The sequence below is a fragment of the Lissotriton helveticus genome, chromosome 5_1 (genome assembly GCF_964261635.1).
Source record: "Lissotriton helveticus chromosome 5_1, aLisHel1.1, whole genome shotgun sequence".
Taxonomy (NCBI): domain Eukaryota; kingdom Metazoa; phylum Chordata; class Amphibia; order Caudata; family Salamandridae; genus Lissotriton; species Lissotriton helveticus.
Window position 1 is genome coordinate 1,115,501,516 of NC_136065.1, and position 15,743 is coordinate 1,115,517,258.

Consider the following 15,743-nt stretch of genomic DNA (forward strand, 5'->3'; position numbering starts at 1 on the left):
AGAGGTATTCTCTTCAGCCGCTGAGATTGTAGGAATGACAGCATTTCCCTCTTCACCAGCTTTTCCATTTTTAGTTTGTCCACTGGGTGTCACTGTTGACCCAGAGAGGGCGCTCTATGCACTCAGAGCACTTGGTTGAGCTGTTGGCTGAGCTGTCGATTGAGCCATGGGTTGAAGCGAAGTAACTGCCGCCACCTGAGCTGAAGGAGCCGAGGCGGGAGTCTTCCGGAGCAGTTCGATAATCCGAGGGGCCAGAAATGGGTGTAACGAGCGGCTGTTTAGAACTTTTCACAGGCCTGCCAACAGTGACATCAGAGTCAGCAAGATCACCGCTTCCCTCACGACGCAGAGCGCCACCTCGTTTCGACATCAGCTCTCTGTCACGGAGAGCCTGTTTTGATGCTCTGGTCTTGGCTGCGGCAGCGGCTACCACCGCAGCGTTCTTCGGCGCCATATCATCAGAGTCTCCCTGTGAGGGTGGACCTGCGCAAGGAGGAAGAGCTGTTTGGGCTGACCCCGGGAGGATAACCTGTTTCTTTTGTGCAGCCACCTTCCCAGTCTGCATGCGAGCAATCAGCCTCAGCACGAAGACTCCGATTAATGAAGTGCAGAATGAGAAGCGCAGCTCCAAGGCAGCCGGGGTCCAGTGTATCCTTCTCTGCTCGACTCCCGGCCATCTCATCGTTGTCATCGGGGAAAAGAGGTAGCGTAAGTTCACTTTGCTCTCGTTAGTTAATTACTCAAAGCAGGCAAAAAGCAAGCGAAAATACCACCGTTCTCATCATGGACCAGGTGCTGGCCTGGGAGGTGTCTTACAGCGGTCTAGCACACCGCCGCCATCTTGCCTCCAAGTCCTGTTCCATTATCTCTATGGCAGAGAATACTATGCTGTCCAAAGAATATATCCTGGATGACGTCGTTAACCCATTGTCAACTACAGAGAGAGATTTCTCTAAATTAATACAATCAATTTATCGTATTCATTCTGCAGTCTCTGCTTGCGTAATCTTCCATGCTTCATTATAGATGGCATAGATAACGGCGTATATAAAACGTTTATGACGCTTTTTTTAGATCCTTGTAAGAAGTCCCTCAGGTCAGCGCCATTTTCAAATAAAGATAAGTGTTGTTTTACTTCTTTCAGTGTAGCCTTGTGTAGCCACTCAAGGCACAGTTGCCCTACACTGTATGATGTTACTATCCCTGGATGCTTTCTTTGAATATATCTTGGATCTGGCCTAGTGAATGTGAATCCTTGTGACTTATTCAGGAATCTATTGTGACAGTTGTTTGTGTCTGTGGGCCAGATTAACCAGTTTTTCCAATCAGGATCTGTTCTTTTGTGGAGCAAAATAGTATGTACTTCGACCACCCCCTCTGAAGTGTTATTACTATCAGGTGTAGGTGTAGGTATGGATGGTTTGTTTAAATCTTTTATCTTGGCTAACCCAAGACAAGATGTCTGCTGGACAGTGTCATTCAAAAACATTATTTGCTCTGGGATGATGCAGGCTCTAAATAAAGCTTCTAATCCCTGCACTTGCCAATCCTTTGTGCCCCAGACAGTTTTTGTCTCAATGGCATCTTTCCAAAAGTCAAAACCTAATGTGGACAGCTGAGCATAAAAGGCAGCAGAATAAATTTGCTTTGTATTTGTCAATATACTTTTCATTCCTGTCCTATTAACATTTTTAAAATAAAATGATTCTGGATTTGAAACATTGTACCCTGAAAAGTATGGAAATTTGCCATAAAATGTTTTTTGAGCTACCCTTTGGTGGTGTAGGACAATGTTCCAATAGATTATAAGTTAATACATTTCTAGGATTTGCAGATTTATGAAATGATGACCGTAGTGATTAAAACAATACATTTGTTCATAATCTGATGAACCTTTTAAGTATTCAAGAACTGTAAACTTTGCAGACATTTCTAAGTCTGACATAATAATAGTAACTGTTTCGAAGTCCCAATCATCAGAAAAGGTACTAGATTAAACAAAGTCACTCAAGGAAATCTTGAATTGTGTGGAATCTTCAACAGCTCTGCCGGACCAAGAATGTCATATTCAGTTCTGTGCCAAGCTGTACCACCTGGCATAGGAACGGCTGTGATGTTCACTGATGACAAGTCTCTTTGTTCACGATGAGATGATTTGTGTGGCTTGAGGAGTAAGTTGATGTTCTTACACCCAACACAATCCAAAGTTCAATCCATGGTGAAACCAGATAAGTCTTTTCCAATTGATGAAAAAGTTCTGTCAATTGTTTTTGAAAGTTCTTTTTACTGGCGTCGTTTAAGGTTCCCTGTGATCCTCGGAAAACGTATCAAAGTTGATGAAATAGCCAGAGGCAGTTCCGTCAATTGTAGGGATTGCATCAGGATTTGGTGAAATCGCTTGAACTACTTGATTACTTGTTACTTTTGTATAGTTGGTTGCTATTACATTGTAGACAGGTGTTTCTTGACGAACTGTTATTTGGGTCTCAAGAGGTACAAGTTCCATAGCTTTGTTGCATAGTCCTTCTTTTCGTACTGCAGATTCTTCAAAGGTGATTAGTCTCTCAGTTGGAACTTCTTGGATAGTAGCCAGATTCGGGCATCCGCTACATCTTTGGCGTCCACTTGGCCTACTACTTATGATCGGCCACATGATGTGGTTTGACCAGGTCGATGGACACAAACCTGTTCTCTTTTTTACCAGCAAGTGGCGGCAGTAATACTGTACTTGATCCGTGGATGGCTAGGATAGGTACTGGTTGTCTGTAATAAGGCCCAAATTTCTTCTTGTCCGTGATATTTTATCTGACTAGATCCCCAATCTTTGGAATCCAGACAGGTCTTGCTGGGATGGATGGTTTCTCTTCAGTGGTTGTTGGCTTCAGGAGTACGTTACTTTGTCTGGATCTTATTTCATTTAAGTCCTGCAAAACAGCCAAACGATCTTTGATATCAAAGGGTTTTTGTTCCATCAATGAAGTGTGACAATCGAGGTCCTGCACAATCATTCTAGTTCCAAAAAGTATTTCATATGGAGTGATACCCCCTAGAGAACTTCTTGGCAGATTGTTAAGACCACGTTGGACACTTACTAGATGTTTGACCCACCCGTCACCCGAGCCTAGTACCCTAGCTGTTATAGATTGCTTTATCTCCTGTTTTTTTTTCTCCACTACCGAATTTCCCTCAGGATGGAATGGACTAGAATACCGCAATGGAACGCCCAAGTTGGCATTGGCCTCTTTGTAAGCTCAAGAGCTAAACGCAGGACCCTGGTCAGAATGTAGCGTGCCGACTCCGTATGTGCCGATAAAGACTTGGAAATCTTTTATAACAGTTTGAGAGTCAGCTGAGTGCTGAGGCCACATCCAAATGAATCTTCCCTTAAGATTTATGGGACCACATCTGTCCATAGGGACGTCTGCGTGTAGAAAGTCTAATGATGTCTAATAATGGTGTCTGTACTGGGCTGGCTACACTGTAGTCAGGTATCTGGCGGCGTTCTCTGCTGCGATCTCTGTTGCAGTCATGGCAATTAATTGCAAATGTGTGAATGTGACCATTCATCCCTGGGCACCAGTACGTCTCTTTTAATTCTAGTGTAGATTTAGAGATCCCTCCCAAATGTGCTTTGTGTATCAAAGCTACTCTACGTTTCCTGTTTGGAATTACTCTATCCCCCACTCCACAAATTTGAGCAAAGGAACGGAGTTTGCGTCAATTATGTATAAATATTTGACTGGATAGTTTTGAGGTAACACTGCACCACTGCCTTTGCTTGTGGCATTGACAGCTAGCATTATTTTGTCGTCTATTTTAGTTTTTGAACGAATGATTACAGCTACAGAAGCCGTTTTCACAACTGCCTTCGCGGCTTCATCAGCCAATGAATTCCCTGCAACGTGCATGCCATCACGGTGATGATTCAGTGTATGGATCACGTGAGCTTCTTGTAGTTCTTGTCGTAACTAAACTACTTATTCCCAAAGCAACTTATGCTTGATTGTGCCACCTTTTGCATCTTTATAACCATTTTCAATCCAGTTTTGCGAGTATTCATTGTAAGATTGAGCGCAATATTACAAATCGCACACTATTAGTGTGGGGAATTTGCAATCAGTATTTTCAAGCGCCATCTTGAAAGCTTGTAGTTCAGCTCTCTGAGCTGTACAATCTCCTAGAGATTGAGTTTTAGTGACCATTGGTCAGAATTTGCCATCTCGCCAGCGACCTTTAACGATCGCGCTCGCAGCACTATAAGCTTCTTTACCTTCAACAGCGAGCTGTGCTGATCCGGCGGTGTAACTGAAACATTCATACTGTTCTAGAGGCAGAATTTTAGTAGGCAGAGGACATTCTTGTTCATATTGTAGAAATTCTTGTAATTTCAAATAGGGGTCGAAAACGTATTCAACGTCTGTTGCAGCAAGAGAATTAACCCATTGTATCCATCTCAGATGTAAAGCCTTAGCTTTTGGAATGCTCGCTTTCATCACTGCCTCTAAGGCAGGTACAGGAGTAACGACCATTATGCGCTTACCCTGTGCGAGGGCTCTCAATTTTGCTACAGCAGTTTGAAACGCTGTCAGAACTTTTTCTGTAACAGTGAATTTCATTTCTGCTGTGTGTACAAGTGTGATTTGTAAGCTATTGATACTTTTTCTCCTTCATTAAAGGTTAAGTTCGTGAATCAGCATCTTCCTGGAATGTTTTGGATCACTAAGTTGCGTACGTTTACGCGTGTTTGCAAATGTTTTGTTGCCAACATGTCCATTTGGACTGAACGCAAAATTTCTGTGTGTTTTTGAGTCCAATTAACTGGTTTGAAATCTGGTTTGATTAATTCGTAGAGAGGTTTAACCCTTTCTGCATAATTTAGAATGTAAGTTCTTCCAAAATTTAGGAAACCTAGAATCGACTGTAAGATTTTCGGCGTTTTTGGAGGTTGGAGCAGCCACATTTCTCTAGAAAGTTTGCTGCCAGGCTTTTGCCTTCACTTGATAACTCATATCCTAGGAAAAGGATGTTTAAGTGGGCAAATCTTGATTTCTTAAAATTGAATTTATGCCCTTCAGAGGTGCCTATCTAAGTCATTGTCTGTTAGATAGATGTCATCTGCATATGATTATGCCTCATCTTCATAGGTTTGTAGTGACTCTGGAGCATATTATCAAGATAGACGATAAAATTATTGCCGTTTTAGCGGCAGAAAACTGCAGAAAACTGCCGCTAAAACAGAGATATTGGGCTTGATAATATGCTCTATGGAATTCCAATTGAAGCCCATGTTGGATGTGAAGGACATCTAACATGGGCTTCAATCGGAATTCCATAGAGCATATCATCGACCCCTTTATCTCCGTTTTAGCTGCAGTTTTCTGCAGCTAAAGCGGCGATAATTTTATCGCCTGTCTTGATAATACGCCCCTCTGTAACTCTGGCTGAAAATAACCCTGGACTATTCTTGAATCCCTGGGGGAGACGACAGAATTGATGCTGTGTCCCCATGATTGAGAAAGCGGTCAAATACCTACTTTCATGTGCAATGTTTTGACAGAAGGAACCGTTAAAAATATCTAATGTGGTTTTGTATTTTTTACCCACAATGTTATTCATTAGTGCTGCACTGTGTGTATTTTGTACTGCAAAAGTTTTGCAACAAGAGTTTAAATGTCTGTAATCCAAAACTAGACAATATGTATTGTCTGGTTTGGAGACAGGAAACAAAGGATTGTTCATGGACGAGGTGCAGGTTTCAATTATCCCTTGGTATTCAATTTGATCAAAAATCTCCCTGACTTTTTTTTAGCTTCTTGCTTAACTGGGTACTGCCTTTGCGCAGTTGGTTGAGTTTTTTAACTGGATTTTAAGTTGAAGAGAATCCTCATCCCATCCTACATGATTTTTATATAATGCAGGAGCCTGGGCTACTGCCTATTTCCTGGCATAGGTATATTTTTTATGAATCGGAATATGATTGGAGAAAGCTGGCATTATGATGTTTTCGCCATGTCGCACTTCCTGACAAATTCAGGTGGCCAGTCTTGTTCAGCTAAAAGAATGTCATAACCCTGAGAGAGCTTCTCCCAAAAGAGCGCTCTTATTTTTCTAGTTATGTCCCCCTCCATTCAGAGTGTTACTTCATATAACTTATGTGAGACACTTACCCAGGTATCTACAGTTTCAACTTGGATGTACTCATTCAAGTCCACTGTCTCCAGATGATCCTTCAAGTTCTTGCGAGCTATGGTGACTTCTGCAGTGCTGTCCAACATCGCTTGAGCCCATTCCCCATTCTTGAGTTGTGTCCTCATGATCCTTGGCATGTCTGATCTTTAGACCTGCTACCTTCTTTTTGGTGAATTGAGTTTTCTTATATTTTGGAACGTGTTGATCGTCTTTGGACTTAACGCGTTCTTTTTGTTCTAATCGTCCTCTTCTTTCGGATTTCTGTGATGAAGTCTGAAAGGTACAAGAGGAACGTGTATCAGTATCTTGTTATCTATCAGGTTTTCTCAAATTATCCCTATTCCTGAGGTTATACCTCTTTTCAGAGGGCTCCCTTTGAGGAGACCTACCTCGGGATTGATAAAGCTTCTCTTTAGAAGTTTGTTTAGTGTTCTCCCACTTCTTTTTGGGAGGAGTAGGAGTGTTTTCAATAAAGACCTTTAACTATATAATTCAACTAAATTCTGTATATTACTTAGTAATTCATCGTCTGACATTGCTTCAATGTCAGGGTCAGGTTTGTAGTTGGCTAAACCTAGCCATGTTGCTCCTGGTCTACCTAGTGGACCGAGCCTGGTAATGTGATTTGTATGTTTTAGGACGCCTTTAAACCAGAGCGCATGCTCTTGGTATGTTAATGGAATTTCAACATTCCTCTGGAGCTTCATCTTCTTTGGAGAAGTGAAACACTTTTGTTCCTGGAGAATACCTCTGTCTGATGATATTCATGTGCCTCTATCACAAAAACTACCCTACCACCTCTAGATGATAGGCCATTTCTTATAAGCTTCATATTGATGGCTTTCCTTAATGTTTCTGGAATGCTTATAGCATCATCGTCGGTCTCTTGGAAACCTGTAAAGTTTAAAGCTAATACGGCGTTGCTGCCTGTAACTCCACCGGCCTCAGTTTTGTCATTGAGTGACATTTTTATTTAATGAAAGTTAGCAGAGCAAGTTTCAAGGAAACAAAGATAAGGTGCACAATATTTTGGAACACTGTATCCTTCAGCGTTGAACAAACCAAAAACTAATACATAGGATTTTCGTCCTACTCAGCTATGGCGGATATTTTATGCCTTTACCCACTCCAGACGTCTATTGGAGTATTTTACGGGAAAAGGGGTCTCTGAGAAAAGCACGACTGAGTTACTTTAGTATCTAGCGTTAAATTAGTGCCTTACTAAACGTTGGGCACCATGTAGTGTAGTTCATATATTTCCAATAGGCTCTGCGCATTGTAATAATATATCCTATAGATTAGACGTCGGACTGAGGTCGACTACGTCACTATCGAATATACTAAACTTAATAGTGAGTGCCAGCTAGTTCAGAGTTCACTAGAACCTTTCTCGAATTCACAATCAGGGATTCGTTTCTGATAACCACATAAACATGACAACTTTGTTTCCCAAGAATAAGAAATATATCTCTAGAGTCGCGGAAACAATAGATAAGTATTTCACTCAGTCAATTGTGCATGCTTCGTTTCAACAGAGTTTGCAGAGAAATAGAGAGATGGGCGTTTTCAATAAAAAGGTTAATTGAACAGTCTTCTTTCTCATGCAACAGAAGTGAACTGCTACAATCGTTAAGCAGACTGCAAAGTATAATGCGTACAGCGAGAATAGTATTATAAAATAATACTGTAAAAGCATTGTATGGTTTCTAAGCCATACAAAAATACACCGGAGATCCCGCTCAAGTTCTGCTGGGCGCTCCCACATGGGGGCACGTGGCACCGTCTAGAAAACTGGGAGCACCAGGGCCTAGCGACCGTTGGCGATCTGTTTGAGGGCGGGGTGCTGCTGCCTTTCGACCTCTTGAGGGATCGCTTCGATCTTCCGGGGGGAGACTTCCTCCTTCATGCGGCACTGACAGCGGTGATCCGCAAACATGGGAGGTCGGGTATGACGGAGCCGCCACTGTCCGTGGGCTGTCAATACGTGGTGATGGCCGTGGGGACGGTTAAGGCTATTAAGTGCCTCTATAAATGGCTCTGTCCCCGCTACTAGCTCTGAAGGCGAAATGGGAGGCGGATTTAGCGACGGAGATCCCAGAGACGGCGTGGTCTGGCATAGTAGAACGGGCCTGGAAAGGGACGCGCAACGCACGGTATCAGCTGGTGCATTTTTACATCTTACACAGAGCGTACCTGACCCCTGATAGGCTCCATAGATACTTCCCGACACACTCGGCGACCTGCCCGCGCTGCCCGGCAGAGGTGGCCGATTTCCAACACATGTTCTGGTCCTGCCCGGCACTGGGCTCCTTTTGGCAGGGGGTAGTGGGGAGTCTGCGGAGGATCACTGAGAGGGATTTGCAACCCACAATGGCTCACTGTGTCCTACACTGGTTCCCGCATACTTCTAAAAACAAAATTACTAGTAAGTTCCTAGACCTGGGTCTGCTCCTAGCGAAGTGAGCCATAACATCCCAATGGAAGGCGAATAGGGGTCCCACGGTGGAAAGGTGGCGGGCGGAGCTCACTAAATGGGCCCGCTGTGAAGGGGAGATACGTCTGCAGCTTGCTCTTAGTTCAGGCACTGATACTGCTCTGGAGAGGGCCCGGACCTGGGAGCGATTGGTTCTTGAAATCGCACTTTCGGCCTCTGACAACGAGGGCTCCCCTGCCAGTAGCCCTGCACCTTAGGCACCTTGGCCCGGGCTGGTGATCGGCCAGGTTCTTTCCTTTGGATTACTCCGTGCCCCACGTGCTGACAGCAATTTTCTATCGGGTACTCCTGATTGTCGGTCTTGGACCTGCACTGCCCGCGAGGGACCTTAGCTGGCTCATGTGGAACTCTGAACGCCTGGGGGGGGAGGCGGGAGGGAGGAGAAGGGGGATAGCGGGGTAGAGGGGGAAGGGATAGAGGAGCTTGGGGTGGGAGGTGAAGGGGGAGGTTGTTAGATATTGTCAGGGGCTCCATCGGCCGGGTGCAGGGACACCGGGTAGTACGAAATGCAGCCCTGTATACTGCCTGAGAAACAGCTATATACGAAACTTAATGTATTCGCCAGGGACTAATCCTCTCCTGTATGTTGCCGCTCGCCCTCCGGGGTGTGAGCTAAATGGCCGTGTAAGACTTATTTTATTGGGATCCTGTATTATGCGACTTCAAGATGCTGGCCTGTATGGCGAATTGATTCTACACATGTTGATGCTGCAATAAAAATATATTTAAAAATAAATAACATTGACTAAAATACTCAACTAGTGCTTCTAAATACGCCTACCCCAATGTACCTAACCTAAGTCTAGTACGCAGGAAGAAGTAAGTATTGTGTAGAATAGGTTTAGTTGTTTTTGCCAAGAATCTACCAAAGGTTTCTCTAGGTTCTAATCAGCTCCATACCTTGGTTTAGAATGAAGGAGGTCTGGTATCTCTGTCTCAGGACCAGGCCCGGACTGGCAATTCCGGGCACCGGGCAATCCCCCGGTAGGCTGGATGGGGTGGGGGCCGGTTTTGTGGCAGGGGGCCGGTTTTGTTCCTGGGGGCCGATTTGAACCCTGGCGTCACCGCGCAAAAAACACGCACACACCTCTCTGCATAAAATGCAGCTGCTACCTGGTGGTGCTGCACGCACCGTCCATCCGTGTCCAGCACTGCTAGCACTAAAATGTATATTTATTTAAAAATCCACTGGGTGGTGGCACTGACTGCGCAGCACCATGCACGGAGTCTTCAGTCTCTGCCTTACGTCTGCGCGGCGCATCATTGACCCTTAGGGTGGGCGTCTGGAGTCAGAGGGCCTGGTTAGGGGTGCTCATGCGCAATCGCATTGGGGTCCTGCAAAAAAAGGGCGCTTGACTGCGAGGCAGAGGAGGCCAGAGAGTGAGACGACGAGAGGCTGGAGCTGAGCCTGGAGAGAGGCCCTGACCCCGTCATTTATTTTACTATTTGTAGCCTGCCCTGGGCCATGTCTGCTGGCTGCCACCTGGCGCCCACAGGTGAGTGGGGAGGATCAATTGATTAATTGGCCTCGCACTGTCTCTGGGGGCGTCACAACCGGGCCGGAATTAAAAGCAATGAATGCTTGGTTAGGCCCAATCCCGGCCCATGGATTTATTCAAGATGACAAACGCTTCCCTTACTGAAAGTCAGATCTGACTTTCAGTAAGGGAAGCGTTTGTCACCTTGAATAAATTCACGGGCCGGGCAAGGGCCTAACCAAGCTTTCATTGCTCTTAATTCCGCCCTGGCCCGTGGATTTATTCAAGGTGACAAACACTTCCCCAGCACCCCGAGAGAGAGAGTTTCTCCACTGTGCCAGCAGCAGAGTCTTCCAGAGAAACTCCAAAGGCATCCAGGTGCTCCCCGAAACAGTAAGTACGCCTCGTAATGCTGGTGTGGGGGTCTTGTTTAAAGCGTTGTATGTAAAAGAACATATTTTTATTCAGTGTTTTCTAACAAGACCTTTTAATTCCGTGCTGCTATACATAGCAAACACAATTTCCCAACCACATGCCACACTTTTAATTCACCCCGGGAAGGATGAAAGGCGGAGTCAACCGGCAGGCATTTGAACTTTGGACTCATTAAATACCAGCTGGTTTCTGCAGCAGCTGCATCTGACTATTTTACTTATAAGACTTACAGGAGGGTGACATAATAGTTCCAGCAGTTGTCTTAACAAAATTGTTACCTATAACTTGCCTGTGAAAATTGTTCATCCTTTGTGCAGTGAGTGTGCATGGATTACACAGTGTATTCACGGAACAGGGGTGTGTGCAAGGAGAGCCCTGTAGACCTTGCTCTGTGACAGAGATGGAAGTGAAATGCTGCACAGAGGCGGAATAGGCATGAACTTACTTTGATCACAGATGAGAAGGAGCGTGCTAGAGTCTGTAGGCATGTGGAGTGAGCTGCAAAGTGTTCTGTGTGAGTGGGTGAATGAAGAATGTGAGTGACTTACTGAGTGGGCTGGATAGATGAGTGATAGTTAGGTGTGTGACTGGGATGAGTGAGTTTGAGGGGAGTGAGCAAGTATATGGTATAGGTATTTAGTGGGATAAGTAGGTGAGCGAGTGAGAGGAATAGGTGACTCAGGGTCCGATGTGAGGGGTGTTTGACTTTCAGAGTCACTGTCTGGCAGCAAGGAATAGACTTGTGGAGCTGGCAGCATGAGCGAAAGTGGTGTGCACTACAGGCACTTTTCAGTGCATTCGTTATGGGGTTATTCATCATGCATACTTTTGTATAAAATATTTTTTTTGTAAGACGACTGGTGGTTCGGTAAATAATTTTTTTTTTGTAAAAGCACACACTAACCATATTGGTCAATTCACAACACTGTGTTCTATTTCTCTGCCAACATTTCTAGAATAGAGTTTTGTGTAGAGGACAGGTTTGGGGGAACCTGCAAACAGATCGGCCGCACCCCCTCCGCTCCCCTAGGGGGGCTGGCTAAGCCGTGTGCCAGGGCCGGTTTCGGTTCCCAGTCCGGCGGCTCAGGACTCGATTTCCCAACACCCTGCAAGGGTAGCTTGATAACACTGGAGCTGGATTATCGGTGAGAGAGAGGCAGCCTCTTGATCAGTGTGTCAGCTGGAGGGTCGGCTTCCTTCGGCACTTGCTGTAGCGAGCTGCGTCGGTCAAGTAGAAAGTTGAACTGCTCTGAACCATCGTAGTTTGCCATAGCAAGTGAAGGTATATTTATACCTTGAAGGTATTTAGGAATACCATAGATTGACGTAAAATCGGGCATAATAACGTCAGGAAAGAACCCCTAGGGAATAGTTGTTCTTTTCAAAGTACATGAGTTCTGGGACAAATCAATATTCAAGCAAGGGGAAGTTCCCTAACTGCTTAAGCCGATTGTCCAAGAAATCGTTGTGACGTTTGGTCCGGGTGGATGTAGCCATGCCTGTATTTGGTCTGCATGGGCTATGCCTAAATAAGGGATTGATTTCTATGCCTATATAAGTGCAATGTGAATTGTACCTATATAAGGGCATGAATCGGGAAAATTCACTCAGAGCTCCAAATGCCACACAACAGGTATAGGACCTGGAGGGTACCACTCGGACGTTTAGAATTCTCTCTCTAACAGAGTTCAGGTGCAGGGACATGGTATCTGGAGCTTGTTATGTCTCTGTAGCTCACACAGGAGGCCAGCCAACTAGCCTTTGACCTCAGTCTGGCAGACCAGGCTTCAAGGAGATGGTCCTCTTTCCTTCAAGCAGCAATGCATGCCTCAAACATTAGGGCAGTCCTTCAAACTACAATTCAGGCCTCACGCAGCAGGGCAGCCGTCTTGAGAACAAGGCAGGTCTCAAGCAGCGGGGCAGCCCTCTGTAGTATGAGACAGTCCATCTGAAGTCACCCACTGGTCCAGGAGTGTACTGCAGATGTGTCTCAGGTGGTCCGAAATTAATACCTGATGCCAGTCTTTGAAGTGAGGGTGACATCCTGGCTTCCACCACATCTGGGGGCATATTACCAATGTTAAGCGATATTTATCGCTAACGATGCTTAGCAACGAATTTTTTAACGCTAAGCATCGCCAGAAATTATCGCAGATAAACCTTGGTATTACCAAGGTTTATCGCAAATGCGATAAAAAACGGCCGAAATGCATGAATATCGCTGAAAAGTCAGCGATATTCATGCATTACCGAGCTAATGCTCTTAGCCATGTTATTCACCTCCCATTGGATAACATGGCTAAGAACTGCTCAGGGCAGGTGTTAGCTTTTGGAGATATTCACGCTTAGCGCGAATATCTCCAAAAGTTGGTAATAGGAGATAGCGATATTAGCGACTGTTTCCAGTCGCTAACATCTTGGCACGCCCACTTTGCATGTCATTAGTGATAAATATCACTGACATGCAAAGTGGGGCCCAAGATCGTCGCTATCTCCTACTAGCTGTCACTAACTGGTGTTAGCGATAGCTAGGTAATAGGTAGATAATTTTATCTCCGCTTTCTTGGCTTTTAAAGCCAAAAAAGCGGAGATAAACCCCCTTGATAATATGCCCCCTGGTTCTGGAAAGTTCTTTCTTTGCCCTGCCACAGCATCAAGTAGTCTGGCATGGCAAAAGACTGGTGCCAGGCTCCATTGTGAGTGTGTGCTACAGGCAGCTCTTTCAAATGTAAGTGGGCAGAGAACAGCTCTGCCCCACCCATCCTGGCATGATGGCCAATCCTGCCAACTCCTAGTCCCTATTTGTCTCACTTTCTGGGAGGACTACACAAAGGCCAAAAACTAAACTATTCACAGTCATGTGACCGAGGACATAGGCAGCAAGCACGAAATGGGTAGGACAAGAAAATGCCAACTTTCTAAAAATTTTATTTTCAGAAATGTGACTGAAATTCCAATTTTTTTTGTGGGGGGAGTTTATATAGTGTGAACTAAACGCAAAGGTATCAGAGTGCTTTACAAGACCAACAGTTGTGTTACAGACAGACACATTCATGTTTTTTTGTTAGGCACAGGGAGATTAATTGATTTACCCCGAATCACAGGATATTGAGTGTCTCTGCATAGACTCAAACTCAATTCCCCAGCTTTGAGGTTGACTGCCCTAGTCGTTGGGCCACATCAACCTTATTATTAAAGAGGACTTTATAACACAATTTGAGTCCAACTTTCACATCCCTATGGGATGAGACATGACTGGCAGTGGGTTGGACGCTTGATGAGGTTTGTAGAGGTGTTTTTTCTATTGATTTATTGTGGGTGGTGGGTGGTGGGTTGTGGTGGAGTTAGGCATCCTGGGATTTACCTATGTTTGTATTATTTGGGTATGTGCCTCCATGGGCTATACCCGTATTTCAAAACTAATAAAATCTGTTGGAAAAATTTGCACATAACAAATGTTATAATATATTCCAATATTATCCAATGGGAGAGATAGGTCTTGCAGTAGTGAAAAACTAATTTAGGATTTTCTTTAATACTATGGCATGGAAAATGTAAAAACAAATGTCCTACTTTTAAAATAAATCACACTGTCCTATCAGCTTTTTAGGGCCTACCTTTCGGGAGGGTATATGTATTACAACAGAAGTTTTTAAGTGCCATTTAAGTTGGTGACAGAATCGGTGCCGCATTTACACTAGTAGCATTTAATCTACAGGCCCTGGGTGCATGTAGTACCATATACTATGGACTTATAAGTACATTAAATATGCCAATTAGGTGTAAGCCAATTATACCATGGTTTAAGGAGAGAGCACAATCAGTTTAGTCCTAATGTCAACAAAGACAAAACTCAGAAAACAGGAGGGCTGAAGGCAAAATGTTTGTAGGACGACCACACTAAGGATGATAGGCCAACATGTGTCCCGCCCCAGCTGAAATCAGGAATAACTATGCAGCCTTATGGGCGTTGTCATCACTAAGGCATAAGAACTTGGAAAGACCATCAGCATTGGAGTGGTCAGTCCCAGCATGATGTTTCATCATAAAGTCCATTCCCTGTAGGGAGATGGTCCACTTCAACAGTTCGGATTTCTCACCCCCTCTCTACTTTAGCCATCTGACAGATCTGTGGTGTGTCTGAATCTGAAAGGGAGTCCCAAATAAGTATGGTCTCAGTTTATTCAGTGTTTTGACCACAACAAAAGCATCCCTCTCAATTGCACTCCACCTCTGTTCCTGGGGAAGTAACCTAGGACTGCTGAAGGCTACTGGTTGTTCTAGGTACTGTGAGAGCACAGCCCCTTGCTCTGAGACATCTGTACTATAAACTCCTTGGAGAAGTCAGGGGCTATGAGTACTGGTGCAGTACACATGGCTTCCTTCAGGGTATCAAAGGCTTTCTGGCAGGCCACTGTCCAGATCATCTTCTTGGGCTGCTTCTTAGAAGGTAGCTCAGTCAAGGGGGCAACTATGGTGCCATAGCCATTGAGAAACCTCCTGTAATATCCAGCCAGGGCTAGGAAGTTCATCACCTCAGCTTGATTCTTGGGAGTTTCCCAAGCCAGGATAGTATGAATTTTAGCTTGGAGGGGCTGCAACCTGCTTATGACTACCTCGTATCCCAAGTAGACCACAGATCCATGCCTTACATGGCACTTTTAGGCCTTGATGGTCAGGCCAGTCTACTGCAAGGCCTTATACACCTCATGGAGGTGGATCACATGGTGCTCTCAACTGAAACTGAAGACCGCAAGGTCATCCAGGTAGGTAACATTGTACGCCTCCATTCCAGCAACGTTCTATTAACCAGCATCTGGAAGGTGGCAGGGACATTTAATTAACCTAAAGTGTAGCACTCTAAACTGGAAGTGGCCCCCTTAGGTGGTGAATGCAGAACCTTTCCTTAGCCCTCTTAGTTGCCCATACCCAGAAGTGAACTTAAATGTACTTTGGAACCTGGCAGTCCCTAAACTGTTTATGAGCTCAGCAGATGGGATGAGCATCAGTCTTTGTAACTGAGTTGAGCCCCCTATCGTCTCCATTGTCTTTGAGTTTTGGGACAACATCCAGTGGGAGGGGGCCTTAGGGTGCCAACACATCTGGGTTGGATCAAGGGTTATTGGAGTGCTCAATCATCCCTAATT